Below are 16,424 nucleotides of genomic sequence, written 5' to 3'. Positions count from 1 at the left end.
GGATCACCACAAACTGTGGAAAATTCTGAAAGAAATGCTAATACCAGACCACCTGACCTACCTCTTGAGAAATCTGTATACAGGTCAGGAAACAACAGTTAGAACTGGACACAGAACAACAAACAGACTGGTTCCAATTCAGGAAAGGAGTACGTCAAGGCTGTATATTGTCACCCTCTTATTTAACTTCTATGCAGAGTACATTGTGAGAAATGCTGGGCTGGATGAAGCACAAGTTGGAATCAAGATTGCCAGGAGAAATATCAATAACCTCAGATATGCAGATCACACCATTCTTAGAGCAGAAAGCGAAGAACTAAAGAGCCTCTTGATGAAAATGAGAGAGAAGAGTGAAAATTTGGCTTAAAGCTCAACATTCAGAAAACTAAGATCATGGAATCCAGTCCCATTACATCATGGCAAATAAACAGGGAAACAGTGGCTGACTTTTTTGCGGGGGGGAGGGAGGTCCAAAATCATTGCAGATGGTGACTGGAGCCATGAAATTAAATGCGCTTTCCCCGTGGAAGGAAAGTTATGACCAACCTAGACAGCATATTAAAAAGCAGAGACATTATCTTGCCAACAAGTTCCATCTAGTCATGGCCATGGTTTTTCCAGTGGTCATGTATGGATGTGAGAGTTGGACGATAAAGAAAACTGAGCGAAGAAGAATTGATATTTTTGAACTGTTATTTTGGAGAGGACTCTTGAGAGTCCCTTGGACTGCAAGGAGATCCAACCAGTCCATCCTAAAGGCGATCAGTCCTGAGTGTTCATTGGAATGAATGATGTTGAGGCTGAAACACCAATACTTTCACCACCTGATGCGAAGAGCTGACTCATTTGAAAAGACCCTGATGCTGGGAAAGATTGAAGGCAGGAGGTGAAGGGGAAGACAGAGGATGAGATGGTTGGATGGCATCACCGACTCAATGGACAAGAGTTTGGGTAATCTCTGGGAGTTGGTGATGGACAGGAAGGCTTGGCATGCTGCGGTCCATGGTGTACTCCTTTGTAAGAAAAGTTATGACCAACATAGATAGCATATTCAAAAGCAGAGACATTACTTTGCCAACAAAGGTCCGTCTAGTCAAGGCTATGGTTTTTCCAGTGGTCATTTATGGATGTGAGAGTTGGACTGTGAAGAAAGCTGAGTGCCGAAGAATTGATGCTTTTGAACTGTGGTATTGGAGAAGACTCTTGAGAGTCCCTTGGACTGCAAGGAGATCCAACCAGTCCATTCTAAAGGAGATCAGCCCTGGGGTAGGGTTAGGAATTCTTTGGAAGGAATGATGTTAAAGCTGAAACTCCAGTACTTTGGCCACCTCACGTGAAGAGTTGACTCATTGGAAAAGACTCTGATGCTGGGAGGGATTGGGGGCAGGAGGAAAAGGCTGACGACAGAGGATGAGATGGTTGAATGGCATCACTGACTCAATGGACATGAGTTTGAGTGAACTCTGGGAGTTAGTGATGGACAGGGAGGCCTGGCATGCGGCGATTCATGGGGTCGCAAAAAGTCAGACACGACTGAGTGAGTGAACTGAACTGAACTGAACTGAAAGCTCTGAAACCATTAATCCAATTAAAAAGAAAGACAAAAAGAATATGAAACCTCAATATAGATATTTTCTTATATTTATAAATGATACACATCTACTGTTGCATTTCCAGTCATACATTATGGAACATTTCAAAGTGCAAGTTAACATGAAATAAATGATATTTTATAATTTTTGCTCTACTATGAAAGTTTTTGGCTGTGTTCTAGGTTTTAGTTTATAAATGTCTACAACTATGCTTTATAAATAATATTAGCATACTGTATTCCTATTCCTAGGGAGTAATTTATTTTTAACAGCAATAGACACAAATCTCTCTTTCAAGTTGTCCTTTTTTCTTTGAAATGGGGGAGCAACTTCTTGTCACATTTGAGTCAATGATGTTGCTTCTAATCTGTAATATAGCTGCTGGTTTGTTTGTGTTTTTCTGCTTACTTACCATTCTTACTTGCAGTATAAGGATTATATTCTTCCTGGAGCCATGTGTTTTTCCGGTTCTTAATCTCATGAGGGTTAACATTAGATAGTTTGTTTCTAAGAATTCACATACCTCGGACATATAAACTAAAAGCACTACATTAAAAAAGGTAGAGAATATTAAAACCCTATATATTGGGTTTGGACTTTTCCCTCATGTGCAGGTAAAAACTATCATCTGGACAAATTATTTTCCTTTAAGTGGTGGTAGCTTAGTCATTCAGTCATGTCCAGCTCTTGGTGACCCTAAGGACTGTAGCATGCCAGGTTCCTCTGTCCATGGGATTTTCCAATAATACTGGACTGGGTCTCCATTCCCTCCTCCCAGGGATCTTCCCAACCCAGGGATCATATCCATGCCTACTGCATTGGCAGACAGATTCTTTTACTGCTGAGCCACCAGGGAAGCCCTTTTCCTATAAGTATGCCACTGCTGCTGCTGCTAAGTCGCTTCAGTTGTGTCCGACTCTGTGCGACCCCAGAGACGGCAGCCCACCAGGCTCCCCCGTCCCTGGGATTCTCCAGGCAAGAACACTGGAGTGGGTTGCCATTTCCTTCTCCAATGCATGAAAGTGAAAAGTGAAAGTGAAGTCGCTCAGTCGTGTCCGACTCTTAGCGACCCCACGGACTGCAGCCCACCAGGCTCCTCCGTCCATGGGATTTTCCAGGCAAGAGGACTGGAGTGGGGTGCCACTGCCTTCTCCGCCTATAAGTATCAGCATGTTAAATATCTCTTAAACAAATTCAATGTTTATTTTAGTTAAAAAACTCAAGCAATACCCTTACTCTTCCAGTATTGCACTAAGTATGTGGAATCAACTGCAAAGAAATGTGATCAAATCTTAGAAAGCAATGCATGATACATTTAACAGCCTGGATTTTAACTGGCAGTCAGTAAGAATCAATAAGTTACCAACATGACTTGAATCTTTTGGCTGGATGGACCATTCTCAGACATGAAGGCGGGTAAACTAGAAGAAAAGAGTAACTCATGTGTTTCAGAATATTGCCTTTCACTTATGCTCCCCAACTGCATTTGTAGGAGCTTTAATTCCTAGATAGATCATATTTTCCCCTATTTAAGATCCACTTGAAGTAAAAGATTGATGTTCATTAACATCAGTTTGTCAGTTAACAAATTACTGAGGAACTCAGCCACGTAAACTGTGAAGAGGTGAGAAGTTGAATGCCACAGTGGTTAGACAAAAAGTTCTCAGTGCCTGGAAAATGTGTGAAATATGAAAGAGCAGATTTTGAATATAGGTTGCCCTGACTTCGCTTATTTAACAATAAAGCCCATTCTAATTGAAATCTCTAAGATATTGTCTCACCAAGTCCAGGAAGAGATCATACTAATTGAAGCAGTATGAACACATCTTCCTGGAAAGGCTTCTCATAGGTATGACTAGGAAAAAAGTTAAAAATTCATACAGTGTTGGGGATGGATTCCAGGAACTCTCTTCTTTTGTCTTTATTGATGAGGCGTGTTTAAGCTTTTTGCCTCATACAGAGATCTATTTTATAATTATTGAACCTGCCTGAAATCACAGCGTCATACATAACTAAGGCCATCAAGGGGACCAAAATCCTATTTCAGAATTCTCTCCTGAAAAAGAAATGCAGACAAATAGATACTGAGCACAAAACAAAGAAAGGGCTTAGAAAATTTTCATGTCTGATTTTGTGAATAAGCATAGGCAGTGTGGGTGAGGATTACATCACTTCAGCATGTGTGAATTTGCTGGTAAATTTACTACTTAAAAAAAAAAAATCTAAGTATATGTAGCCCAAAACAATCCTATTAACCTAGATCATTTTGTTTGCATCATAGAGTTATGTAAATCTCTCAAGAAATTTGAAAAAAGTCCATAAGTTCACAAAATAGAAGTCATTATAATTTTCAGTCTCTTTATAGATATAAATGTCTATATAACTAATTTTATACTTATCAAATCTAATAATTGAAACCACAATGTTGAAAGTTGGGAACAAAAGGTAAATAAATAATAACTGTAAAAGAGCAAAAACAAATATTTTAATAAAAAGGCTGTGACAACTTACAATTTGATGTCTTCTCAGTGCCTGTGCAGACTTTACTATGTCTCAGGAAGCTTTCTTTCTGTCCATGAGTCTAGGAGCCGAAAGGAGCTTTATAAGCAGTTGGAGAAGACAATTGACTACTATAAAGAAGGACTTTACGTATTCTTAATCTGTCCTTGCTAGAGTCACCAATGTCACTTCTCTGACATTGAGCATTTGAGCTAATTCTTGGGAGAATTTGGCAATTTTGATGATTCCTCTAATCATAGAACTCTCTCCTCTTGATATCTTTGATAAACTCCCCCACTTTTTGACCAATGCTATAAGCCTTCTATTTCTTCTAGACTCGTAGCTTCCTGTCTGGACTGTAAATGTCAGTTTCCTTAAAATTAGAAGTCTTGCCATTTCTGTACCTTTTGAACTCTTTAATTTTTTGTGAAAGTCCTTCTGCATATACTACTACCAGCTTAGGCCTATAAGTATACATTCCTACTCTCACTTATGCTTTTATGTTGTATAATTTTTTTTCAATATTAGATACTGTTTTTACTTCTTTCCCACCTTTCTTAGTTGCCTAGAACAGACAACATATATCTTTTGTTATAAATTAATGTATAGAGTTACCAATGATTTTTCATGAATTTAAAAATAACACGTATATTAAGCAAAATGGCCTTGAGGATGTACTTGTCAGCAGCTACGCCATGTCACACTGTGCTAATCGGGCCAGGCAGTGGTGCAACATTCTAATGATCCAGCTGGGCTTAGGTATTTCCTAATTAGTTATGTAATCCTATTCTAACATAACAGACATCTGAGTCCAACAAGTTTAAATGACAAAGCTTAGGCCCTACACTGCATAATAATGTTAAGAGTTGAGAGAAGAATCGTTTCTAGAGTCACATACTAATTGTCACTCAGCAACTAGCTGACAGGGAAACAGGCACAGCATTAAAAGTCTAAGATGGTCACAGCAATCTGCTTGAGTTACCTTTTATAATTTGTTCCTTTCTGTTGCCAATTCCCAGTCACTGATGTCTGTGAATAATGTAAAAGGAACTGTTGAGTACAGTGGCTGAAGCAAAACCCTTACAGCTTTCTTCACAAAGAAATGAATTTAGTTCTTACGGAAAGTGGTTAGTGATAATCGAGGTGTGGTCATCGCAGGAGAGGTATTTGTTCAATAATTTCTCATCCTAACTATACTCTCACTCTTCTCTCCTATTCTGTTAAATATTCCAGCTTTAAAATATACATGAACATATTTAAATATTGGTTATGGAAGAATTATTTTATTTGGTGATAATCAAGACATTATTAGATCATGACTTTATATTCACAGTTTCAAGCTGGAAATAATACAGAAATAATGATTAACATTTGTTAATCATTCATTCATTATGGATTCAGAGAAGGAGAGCTTTTGCTGAGTGACTCATAACGGATGCTAATCACATTAATTTTACTACATTTGGGATGTCACCAAAGCAGAAGGGCTGGTAAAACATTTTGTGGGCTGGTAAATAGTTTTCATCTATTTGCATGGTTGACTGATACTGTTTACTAAATTTCTTTTAAAGAGCCCCATGCCAAAGGCAGTAAAATATAATATGAGAGAATAAGAAGCTAATTAAAGCAAATTACTGCCAAGCAAGCCAATTATATTTATACTTTAATACATTTTATGCAATGGATTTATATCTATATCACATCATTATAGGTTAATCAAATGTAGGCTAAATGCTTAAGAAAATAAAGAATTAATAAATTTCATTCAATTTGTGAGAAAATATGATTGAATTGACAAAAAGACATTTTCATGAATAAGATATATGGTCATACAATCTATATTATTTTTTTGGACAATGTAAAGTATTATCCCTTTTAAAACAATATATCAAAATAGTATGTAAATATTTTGTCTTAATGTGCATTTTTCACATACCATATGACACTGATACTTACTCAAGAATTTTAGTGTTTACTGAAAATTTTATAACTCAAGTGGAAACAGACTCAAAAAAGTTATGTGATTTTTCATTATGGTATCTTAAGATAGGTAGCTTTTTATCTTTCAATTTAACTATCTACCTATCAACCTATCTACCTCTCTATCTACCTACAGATGCTTAGGAACACATTATATATTTTATGCTCAGTTCAGTTCAGTTCAGTCGCTCAGTTCAGTGTCCAACTCTTTGCGACCCCATGGACTGCAGCATGCCAGGCCTCCCTGTCCATCACCAACTCCAGGAGTTTACTCAAACTCATGTCCATTGAGTCGGTGATACCATCCAGCCATCTAATCCTCAGTCATCCCCTTTTCCTCCTGACTTCAATCTTTCCCAGCATCAGAGTCTTTTCAAATGAGTCAGCTCCTTGCATTAGGTGGCCAAAGTATTGGAGTTTCAGCATCAGTCCTTCCAGTGAATGTTCAGGACTGATTTCCTTTAGGATGCACTGGTTGGGTCTCCTTGCAGTCCAAGGAACCCTCAAGAGTCTTTTCCAACACTACAGTTCAAAAGCATCAATTCTTCGCTCAGTTTTCTTTATCGTCCAACTCTCACATCCACACATGACTCCTGGAAAAACCATAGCTTTGACTAGATGGACATTTGTTGGCAAAGTAATGTATCTGCTTTTTAATATGCTGTCTAGGTTGGTCATAGTTTTCCTTCCAAGGAGCAAGCGTCTTTTAATTTCATGGCTGCAATCACCATCTGCAGTGATTTTCGAGCCCCCCAAAATAAAGTCAGCCACTGTTTCCACTGTTTTCCCATCTATTTGCCATGAAGTAATGGGACCAGATGCCATGATCTTAGTTTTCTGAATGTTGAGCTTTAAGCCAACTTTTCATTCTCCTCTTTCACTTTCATCAAGATGCTATTTAGTTCTTCTCCACTTTCTGCCATAAGGGTGGTGTCATCTGTGTATCTGAGGTTATTGATATTTCTCCCGGCAATCTTGATTCCAGCTTGTGCTTCATCCAGCCCAGCACTTCTCACGATGTACTCTGCATATAAGTTAATTAAGCAGGTTCACAATATACAGCCTTGACGTACTCCTTTTCCTATTTGGAACCAGTCTGTTGTTCCATGTCCAGTTCTAACTGTTGCTTCCTGATCTGCATAAAGATTTCTCAAGAGGCAGGTCAGGTGGCCTGGTAGCATTTCTTTCAGAATTTTCCACAGTTTATTGTGATCCACACAGTCAAAGGCTTTGGTGTAGTCAATAAAGCAGAAGTAGATGCTTTTCTGGAACTCTCCTGCTTTTTTGATGATCCAGCAGATGTTGGCAATATGATCTCTAGTTCCTCTGCCTTTTCTAAATCCAGCTTAAACATCTGAAAGTTCACAGTTCATGTACTGTTGAAGCCTGGCTTGGAGAATTTTGAGCATTACTGTACTAGCATGTGAGATGAGGGCAATTTTATGCTCACAAATGTTAAAATAATTTATTGTAGTGTAGTAATGAGTGAAATTAACATCTTAGACATACCATTTAATAGCATGTTATTACACTGTATATTAATGTAAGTTGGTTCCCGAGGTCAGAAAGATCTCCTAGAGGAGGAAATGGCAACCCACTCCAGTATTCTTGCCTGGAAAAATCCCATGGACTGAGAAGCCTGGCAGGTGACAGTCCATGGGACTGCAACGTCCTTTTGCATTATATTTACATTAGAATTCACTCTTGATAATATATTTTCTACGGGTTTTAAAAAAATGTGTAAGGACATGTATCTATCATTATAATATCTTACAAAATATTTTTACTGCCCTAAAAATCTGTGCTTTGCCATTCAGTCCTCCCCACCAAACTGTTCAACCACTGATATTTTTACTCTCTCCATAGTTTTAACTTTTCCATAATGTCATATGGTTGAATTCTATGTTGGGTAGCCTTTTCAGATTGACCTTTTCTCACTTATTAACGTGCAATTAAGGTTTCTCAATGTCAGTCCATTTCTTGCAAGCTTATTTCATTTTGGTGTTGAATAACAGTCCGTTGTCTGCATGTACCAGTTTATTCATCCATTCATCTACTGAAGGACATCTCAGTTGCTTCCAAATTTTGGCCATTATAAATGAAACTGTTATAAATACCCATGTTCACATTTCTGTGTAGATACAAGTTTTCTAAACTTTAGGGTAAAAACCAAGGAGCACAACTGTGGAACTGTATGGTAACAGTATGCTGAGTTTTGTAAGAAAACGCTAAACTGTCTCCCAGATTGACTGGACCATTTTGCATTGTCATCAATAGTGTTTGAGAATTCCTGTTGATCCACATCCTCCTGAGTGTTTGGTGTTGTCAGTGTTCTGCATTTTGGCCACTCTACCAGGTGCTTAGTGGAATCTCACTATTATTTGAACTTGAATCTCCCCTGATGGCATATGATGTGGAGCATCTTTTAAGATGCTTATTTGCCATCTGTTTTTCTTCTTTGGTGAGATCTTTATAAGTTCTGTTTGTGTTTTCAGGTATAAGTGTTTTAAGCTAAGGTATTCATTTTTAAATTTAAATAGCAACAATATGAAATATTTTATAAATTATATAAGGTTCTGGACATCTTACTTTGACAGATTAAGTGCCTTTGGTTTTGTAGATCTATTTTCTCTCCCTCCCTCAACAATGTAAAGAGTCATATTTGCTTAACTAATTGGTTTTACTAGTTTAAAACTCTGTAGAATCTTTCATTATTGCCATAGTTCATTTACTTTAAGCTTTAGATTCAGGTATTTATTATTAAAATATTACATATCATGAAATGACCAGCTTAAATACTCATAGTAAACAGATATGAAAACATCAAACAAAGTAACATTGTTTCAGAGAGAGATTCATTGGGGAACATCTGCCTCTCCTTAGTTACATAGTCAGGTAAATGGAGCCATATGTATTAAGTGACCCTGTTTGAGTATATCTGCAGTAATCCTCCAATCATTTCTGGAGTACTGCTGCTGCTGCTGCTAAGTCGCTTCAGTCGTGTCCAACTCTGTGCGACCCCAGAGACGGCAGCCCACCAGACTCCCCCATCCCTGGGATTCTCCAGGCAAGAACACTGGAGTGGGTTGCCATTTCCTTCGCCAATGCATGAAAGTGAAAAGTGAAAGTGAAGTTGCTCAGTCGTGTCTGACTCTTAGCGACCCCATGGACTGCAGCCTACCAGGCTCCTCCGTCCATGGGATTTTCTAGGCAAGAGTACTGGAGTGGGATGCCGTTGTCTTCTCCATCTGAAATACTAGCGTCTCTGAAATCTGTTATAACATATATTATAAGAAAAAAGAGGATTCCTAGATTTTAAAAAATATATATTTTTCTTTTTTTTTTAATTCATGTATTCTTGTCTGGAGAATCCCATGGACAGAAGACCCTGGTGGGCTAGCACGCTATAGTCTGTAGAGTCACAAAGAGTCAGACAGGAATGAACAGCTGAGCACTCACACGCAACTCTTCAAGACTGAACCAGGAAGAAGCAGAAAACATGAACAAACCAATGACAAGCACTGAAATTGAAACTGTGATTAAAAAATCTTCCAACGAACAAAAGCCCAGGACAAGATTGGTTCACAGGTGAATTTTAACAAACATTTAGAGAGGAGCTGACACCTATCTTTCTGAAACTCTTTCAAAATATTGCACAGGGAAGGACACTCTTAAACTCATTCTATTTATATGAGATTGTCATGAGAAACGCTGGGCTGGAAGAAGCACAAGCTGGAATCAAGATGGCCAGGAGAAATATCAATAACCTCAGATATGCAGATGACACCACCGTTATGGCGGAAAATGAAGAGGAACTAAAAAGCCTGTTGATGAAAGTGAAAGATGAAAGATGAAAGAGAGTGAAAGATTTGGCCTAAAGCTCAACATTCAGAAAACTAAGATCATGGCATCTGGTTCCATCACTTCATGGCAAATAGATGGGGAAACAGTGGAAACAGTGTCAGACTGTTTTTTCGGCTCCAAAATCACTGCAGATGGTGATTGCAGCAATGAAATTAAAAGACGCTTACTCCTTGGAAGGAAGGTTATGACCAACCTAGATAGCATATTCAAAAGCAGAGACATTACTTTGCCAACAAAGGTCCGTCTAGTCAAGGCTATGGTTTTCCCAGTGGTCATGTATGGATGTGAGAATTGGACTGTGATGAAAGCTGAGCACTGAAGAATTGATGCTTTTGAACTGTGGTGTTGTCCCTTGGACTGCAAGGAGATCCAACCAGTCCATCCTAAAGGAGATCAGTCCTGGGTGTTCATTGGAAGGACTGATGCGGAAGCTGAAATTCCAATACTTTGGCCACCTCATGCGAAGAGCTGACTCATTGGAACAGACCCTGATGCTGGGAGGGATTGGGGGAAGGAGGAGAAGGAGACGACAGATGATGAGATGGCTGGATGGCATCACAGACCGGATGGACATGAGTTTGAGTAAACTCCGGAAGTTGGTGATGGACAGGGAGGCCTGGCGTGCTGCGATTCATGGGGTTGCAAAGAGTTGGACATGACTGAGTGACTGAACTGAACTGAACTGAACCATCACTCTCATATCAAAATCAGACAATGATATCACAAAAAAGAAAGTTACAAGTCAATATCACTGGTGAATATTGACATGAAAATTCTCAACAGAATAATAGCAAACATAACCCAACAACACATTAAAAGGATCATATACCATGATCGAGTGGGGTTTATCCAAGGGATACAAAGATTCTTCACCATATGCAAATCAATCAATGTGATAAACCATATTAACAAACTGAAAGGTAAAACCCTATAGTCATCTCAATAGATACAGATAAATATTTTAACAGAATTCAACAGTCAACACCCATTTATGATTAAAAAAAAAAAAAAAAAACTTTCCAGAAAGTGGGCATAGAGGCAACATATCTTAACATAATAAAGATTGTACACAACAAACCCACAGCAAACATTATTCTCAATACTAAAAAATTGAAAGCATATTCTCTAAGATCAGAAACAAAACAAGGGTGCCCACCCTCATCATTATTACTCAACATAGTTCTGCAAGTCCTAGACATGGCAATCAAAGAAGAAAGAAAAAAGAAAAGGAATCCAAACTGGAAAAGAAGAAGTAAAACTATTACTGTTTGCAGATGATTTGATACTTTACATAGAAACCCTAACGATGTTACCAGAAACACTACAGTTTGTCAATGAAATTGGTAGTTACAGGATAAATATTAATACACAGAAATCTCTTGCATTTCTATATACTAAAAAATAATTAAAAATCAGAATGCAAATACGAAACATCTCATTTACCATTGTATCAAAGAAAATAAAATACTTAGGAATAAACCCACCAAAAGAGCTGTACTCAGAAATTTACCCACAATAAATGAATGTATTTGCCTACACAAAAACATGAATGTAAATGTTTACATAGATTTTATTTCAATTACCCTCAAATCAGTACCAACACAATATTCACCAGGAGGTGGATGAATCAATAAATATCTATGTGATGGAATTCAAATTTTAAAAAATGAAATAAATTACTGATAAGCATGAGAGCACAGATAAATCAAAATAAGTATGTTGAGTTATAGGACCCCAAACTACAGGAACTACAGGTATTTACTATGTGTCCCCTTGTATGACAAATTCTGGAATATGTATACTAATCTATATTAAACAAAAAGCAGATGAATGTGGTGGTTAGATTAGAGAAGAACAATAGGAAACACTTGGTATGATACATATTTTCATTACCTTGATTATCTTAATGGTTTCATAGCTATATGTGTATATGTATATCTAGGCTTCTGAGGTATCTCAGTGGTAAAGAATTTGTCTGCCAATGCAGGAGACACAGGTTTGACTCCTGGGTCAGCAAGATCCCTGGAGAAGGAAATGGCAACTCACTCCATTCCAGTATTCTTGCCTGGGAAATCCTATAGACAGAAGAGCCTGGGTGAGTGGGTGTGTGTGTGGGTATGGGTGTGGGTGTGTGTGACAAATCAAATACTTGACGAAAATATATTTAAATTCATAAAAGCAGTGGTGTTCATATGATCTAGATTTGAACATAGAATATATAATTAAAATATTTTAATACTATATATAAGTATTTATATATATATGTATTTATATATATAAAATATATGGGTCACATTACATGTACTTTGGTAATACATACTGGGCTTTCTAAACAACTGGAAAAATATACTTTAGGGTTAAAATATTTTCATTTGAATATCTTAGTCATTTCTAATTTAACATTTCTAAAATTGATTTTCAAATTCCCTCTATCTGCTACTATTGTGCTTCATGGTTCATTCATTAAGAGGCATTGAAATTTTACCAGCTACACAAACCAGAAGGGAGAAGGAAATGGACTCCAACTCCAGTATTCTTGCCTGGAGAATATCATGGACAGAGGAGACTGGCAAGCAACAGTCCATGGGGTCACACAGAGTCAGACACGACTGAAGCGACTTGGCACACAAACCAGACTATTTTTCTCCCATCTCTCTATATCCTAACCAACATCTTGACTCAATGTTATTTCTAAAATTTCTTTATTCTACATCTCTCCATTTGTATTTTTATGACCCTGCCTTTTTAACATTGCTTCCTAATGCCAGGAAGATAATGAAATCATTATATAAATTACTTTATGACATTTACTTGCCTCTGTATACTCATCTCAAACTACTGCATTCTCCATCTACATTATGACTCCATGTCAGCAATGCACTGAACTTGCTTTCTTTTTAAAAGTAGATTATGTTTTTTGTGGTGCTCATAGGTATGTTCTTTCACCTGAAAGGCTAATTTTCAATTTTGCTGGCATGCTAATTATACATTGTTCAGTTTCAAAAAGATTTTCAGAGTGAAGCTTTCCTTAAACATTAGACTAGGCTGAGACTTACTTGTTAACTCTCTCATAGGATAATTTGGACTCTTTTTAACTAACGTGTATATTAGTTATTTATATTATTTATATTATATTATTTATATTATTATTATAAATAATGCCATGAAGACTGAGACCCCCAAGGACAAGCACTGTGTCTGTTGTATCCTCCTACGAGACTAAATATTGACTGAATGAACGCATATATACTTAATAAATCTACAGCATCATACAGATGAAAAAACTGAGGTCTCAGTTCAGTTCAGTTCAGTCACTCAGTCATGTTCAACTCTTTGCAACCCCATAGACTGCAGCAAACCAGGCCTCCTGGTCCATCACCAAGTCTCTGAGTTTACTCAAACTCATGTCCATTGAGTTGGTGATGCCATCCAACTGATGCTCATCCTCTGTTGGCCCCTTCTCCTCCCATCTTCAAACTTTCCCAGCATCAAGGTCTTTTCAAATGAGTCAGTTCTTCATATCAGGTGGCCAAAGTATTGGAGTTTCAGCTTCAGCATCAGTCCTTCCAATGAATATTCAGGACTGTTTTCCTTTAGGATGGACTGGTTGGATCCCCTTGCAGTCCAAGGGACTCTCAAGAATCTTCTCCAACACCACAGTTCAAAAGCATCAATTCTTCGGCGCTCAGCTTTCTTTATAGGCCAATTCTTACATCCATACATGACTACTGGAAAAAAAATAGCTCTGACTGGACGGACCTTTGTTGGCAAACCAATGTCTCTGCTTGGTCATAACTTTTCTTCCAAGGAGCAAGCGTCTTTTAATTTCATCACTTTAGTCACCATCTGCAGTGATTTTGGAGCCCCCAAAAATAAAGTATGTTACTGTTTCCACTGTTTCCCCATCTATTTGCCATTAAGTGATGGGACTGGATGCCATGATCTTAGTTTTCTGAATGTTGAGCTTTAAGCCAACTTTTTCACTCTCCTCTTTCACTTTCATCAAGACGCTTTTTAGTTCTTCTTTGCTTTCTGCCATAAGAGTGGTAGAGTGGTATCATCTGCATAGCTGAGGTTATTGATATTTCTCCTGTCAATCCTGATTCCAGCTTGTGCTTCATCCAGCCCAGCATTTCTCATGATGTACTCTGCATATAAGTTAAATAAGCAAGGTGACAATGTACAGCGTTGACATACTCCTTTCCCAATTTGGAACCAGTCTGTTGTTCCATGTCCAGTTCTAACTGTTCCTCCTTGATCTGCATACAGATTTCTCTGGAGGCAGATCAGGTGGTCTGGTGTTCCCAATTCTTGAAGAATTTTCCACAGTTTGTTGTGATCCACACAGTCAAAGGCTTTGGCCTGGTCAATAAAGCAGAACTGAGATCTAAAGCATTCTTAAATTCACAGTACCATTGGTTGAAGACCAGAGGTATTAATAGTAATGTTTCTTCATTGTCAGTTCAGTATTTTATCCTCCAACTACATTACATCAGTTATAGAATAACTCTCCAGAATTCAGAAATACATTATTTTCCCCTTACCTCACAATCCAACACTGATATTGCAGAATGGACATCATTCCTCTCAGTTGTGATCCTGTGAACTATGCTCTTTCCCCCATGGCTACTGAGTTTGTTCTAGAAGTTTTGTCTATTCCATCCAGCTATAAGGGAAAAGAACCAGAAATATCATCTGTGGGAAATTGTTATGGGCTGGATCTGAAAGTGCTGAACATTACTTTCTCTCACCATTTCATTTGTCAACATAATCACATGGCCTCACCTAACTGCAAGAGAAACGGGAACTGGAATCTAGCTGAGTGTCAAGAAAAAGGTGACGATAATCTGACATGCAATTAAAACATACTGTAATAAATAGCTACCACGCAATTAAAACATACTGTAATAAATAGCTACACTCCAGAATGTCAAGATATAAATACTAATAAATAAACACTACACCAAATACTAATTTTAAAGCAGCATCTATCAAGTGTAAGTTTTGTAGAGTCAGGCATAACCCAGTGTTTGACAGACTGAGTTGAAATTTAATGCACAGAATTTATAACATAGAATAGGACTTCCCAGGTGGCAGTAGTGGTAAAGAACCCATCTGTCAAAGTAGGAGACATAAGAGATATGCATTTGAACCGTGGGTTGGGAAGATTCTGTGGAGGAAGGCATGACAACCCATTCCATTATTCTTGCCTGAGAAATCCCATGGACAGAGGAGCCTGGCGGGCTACAGTCCATGTGCTAACAAAAATTAGACAAGACTGAAGCTACTTGGCACACACACACCCACACTATATAACTTAAAGGAAATAAAGTTATAATCATTTCTTCTATGTAAAATATCCTAATCAGTATATTAATTACACTTCAAATCTTGTTAGATGAAAATTATTATAGTAACAATCTACTTCATAGTTTTACCCTACTGTTAAAAATTAAAAGAGTCAGAGCAATTGTTTTCTTTGCTTAAAGGATGAATTATCATAAAGGTCACTGATATCCATGTGCTCTAGAAGCAAATAAGGGAGATTTTATACTCAATGTGTAAATAAATATTTCATTTCATTTATCAACATCAAATTTAACTTCCCTTCACTTCCCTGTGCTGAGAAATACACTAGATTAGGGTTCAGGATTATAATGCCACTGTAAGAAATGGACAAAGAGCACAGTGGTTATAAGCTGAGTTGACTGAAACAATGCAATTCACAACAAAATTGAGGGGAAAAATATACATTATCAATGAAGCATATATAAAAACTAGAAGTCATTTTGAAAGAAATCTCATTTTAACTCTATAACTATTTTTCCTTCAAAAGTATCTTTTGCAAAAATTAATAACTGCATACTATTATGTAATTCACTAATGTTGCAAATGGTTTGGTCTCTATATTTTACAATGTACAGATAAATTTCCAAAAGAAAAATCTTAAATTTAGCTTGATGCAATTGTTAGAACACTCAAGAGATGATAATAATTTGCATTGTCTCAGTTTTAGTTTGTATTTGAAGAGAAAATTCAGTTTCATTAGGCCTAAGGTATATGCTAAATTTCTTGGTTATTCTTATGCATACTTTTTTAAACTTGGCCACTATTATGTTGGCACCATTGTCAATAATCAGGGCATAAAAAAATACAAAAATATATTCTTTGAAGATAATGTTACACAAATTATTGCTGATTTTATTTTTATATCCTCTCCCTATTTTACATGAATCTGCTCTCTATCTTTCTGTTTATGAGTGTATTGAAAAAAATTCTTTGTGAGGCAGGTGGTGTAAATAATCTGCACTTGAGGGACATGTCACTGTTTTCATTTACTATTTTTTTGTCTACATGTCCTTATATAAAAAGTTCTGAAGATTTGCTGTTTTTAATGGAGCAATAGTTATGAGACTGATACTGATGAGATACATTGCCTTATCATTTATTGCTCATCAATTATGTGACAGCCACTTGTTGGGGCTCTAA

The sequence above is a fragment of the Bos grunniens genome, chromosome 21 (genome assembly GCF_055505025.1).
Source record: "Bos grunniens cultivar Pamir isolate PY7600 chromosome 21, Bosgru_T2T1.0, whole genome shotgun sequence".
NCBI lineage: Eukaryota > Metazoa > Chordata > Mammalia > Artiodactyla > Bovidae > Bos > Bos grunniens.
Note: the sequence above shows the minus strand (reverse complement) of the source record.